Source organism: Ixodes scapularis, unplaced genomic scaffold (genome assembly GCF_016920785.2).
Source record: "Ixodes scapularis isolate PalLabHiFi unplaced genomic scaffold, ASM1692078v2 PGA_scaffold4__175_contigs__length_147842914, whole genome shotgun sequence".
Lineage (NCBI taxonomy): Eukaryota > Metazoa > Arthropoda > Arachnida > Ixodida > Ixodidae > Ixodes > Ixodes scapularis.
Window position 1 is genome coordinate 24,566,751 of NW_024609879.1, and position 2,111 is coordinate 24,568,861.

Below are 2,111 nucleotides of genomic sequence, written 5' to 3' on the forward strand. Positions count from 1 at the left end.
CACATATGGACGGAGAGTAAGGGCTTGGCGCCATATAGTTTATTTTTGCGGCGAAGATAGTGAGGTTCTCTTTTCTTTTTAAAACGCCGTAACATAGCATGGCAACGAGGCTTGCGGTATAGTGCAAGCCTCGTTCATCTGCAAGTCCCGTCTCTGGTAGGATCCCTTGAAGTGCTTTACTTGGTTGCACCAACAGATTCAACCAGTCATTTCTGTTTATGCCTATAAGGAATTGAAATTTCTTTTCTACCAATATTGCTCTCAAAAGGGATAAACTTGTATTTTGTGCGAACCTTTCTCTTTCCTTCTGAGACGTTTTTTTCCCTCGCTCCCTTCAGTATGGAAATACAGGCCACGAGCGCCTCTAATCCCGAAGTTTCATTTTCTGTTTACAATATGTTTTTGATTAACAATAACTCACTATTATGCTCAATGGGTTGACATTAACCGCGACCATAATTGAAAAAAAAATCCCAAACTCTGCAAATATATTTATCGAAATGTTTCCGATACCAGATCAATGCAATCCTCCACGAATTATTTCAACATGGATATTGAATTCTCTAGTGTAAAATATCGATTCGCCATTGACTGGATTGTTATAAAATTATCTGGCGTATGTACGCCCGATAGAGCGATTCAAGACTCCGTACGTCGATAAAACGTGCACTGCTGACAGGAAAGGATGTGAAGGGGCCCACGCTTCCTCTTTTTCCTCTCACAACAGCGCCTGTCAGTGCTGACACTGACAGGCGCTGTTGGGCTGACACAAACAAGTCTGTGCGGCTATGAACCGTACAGATGCCAGAGTACGACGCAGTGCCGAAAAGAAATTGTGGGAAGTTTTTTTTTATTTTTTTATTTTGCCTTTTTCCGCAAGTCGATGCAGGCAATGTTTACAAGTTGTGAGCTGTGCTATCGCGTGGACACGTGCAGAGTACAGCCGCCATCTTTGCTGTGCTGACACGTCTCAAAGAGTTGAAAACAATAAAGACTTTTTGTTTTGTTTTCTCTTTTTGTCATTTTTGGGCCTAAGCTTTTCCGAGTGCAGCGCAAACTATGATAGCCTTAGCAATGTCGCGCAAACAACATTTACGCATGACTTTGCCTCACTGCTCTATATTTTTGCCTAAATGGGTTGAAATGAAAACGAACAGGACATTCATTCATTATTAAATACGTTTTAGGCAAAGTTAACACAACGGTTTCCGAGCAAGCCTCTCTCGATACGGTGACCAGCTTCCGCCGATACAGTCTTGAGTGTCCCCTGTGTCCTTTTTTGTCACATTCTCTTCTGTGTGGTTGGATGGAGCGCGGCTACGGTGAGACGCCGAATGAAGAAGGAAGCTTTATTCAAAGGCTTGACAGGGAAGTGACCTAATTCCGAAACCGGTCGCTTCGCTATTGAAAAATCTTGTTCCTGCACAACCGGCTGCCATTCACCCCTTTCTGCGTCGGTGGTATAGTGGTTAGCATAGCTGCCTTCCAAGCAGTTGACCCGGGTTCGATTCCCGGCCGACGCACACTTTTTTTCCATTTCCATTCAAACGACTCTTTCTTCATTTCGTTCAGAGCGTCATCTTTAGTTTGCATACTTTGTCTGCGGGCAGATTGCGCCTGTTTGCGTTAGTTGTTGCTCCGGGAGATCATAAACGAAATCATAATAACAACAGATCGGGGCTTAATTAGAGAGGCATTTCAGATTAAAAAAAGAGACATGTTTTCATATATATGTTTTTATTTACCTATTATACCTTGAAGCATCCTACAAAAAAAGATACAAATATGATTGCAAAAAAAAAGAAACAGGCGATGAAGTGCGTTATGCACATTCTGTATAACGTAACCACGCATAACGTAAGCGCCTATCTTTTTAGCGTTCCACACATCGATTCAGTACAATGCAAACAAAACGTCGCTCTAACGTCTTTCCAATAAGCTATCAAGAACACATATTCTTACCTTTTTTATTATTATACTGACGGTGCAGTCGCTGTCCCCATCTGTTGTTTGCTCCGTGCATCTGAAATGCGCGCGGAGGTCTCAGGACATTGACCCGAATGATCGCTGCGCTACGTTGCACCTCTGCTCACCCGCTAACGAACATGGGT

General features: G+C 43.0%; 1 non-coding gene across 1 annotated transcript; it reads left to right on the forward strand.

Moving 5' to 3' along the window:
* Positions 1-1,451: 1,451 nt before the first annotated feature.
* Trnag-ucc lies at positions 1,452-1,523 on the forward strand. The gene has a single exon. It is a non-coding gene; the product is annotated as a tRNA-Gly (tRNA).
* Positions 1,524-2,111: the final 588 nt, after the last annotated feature.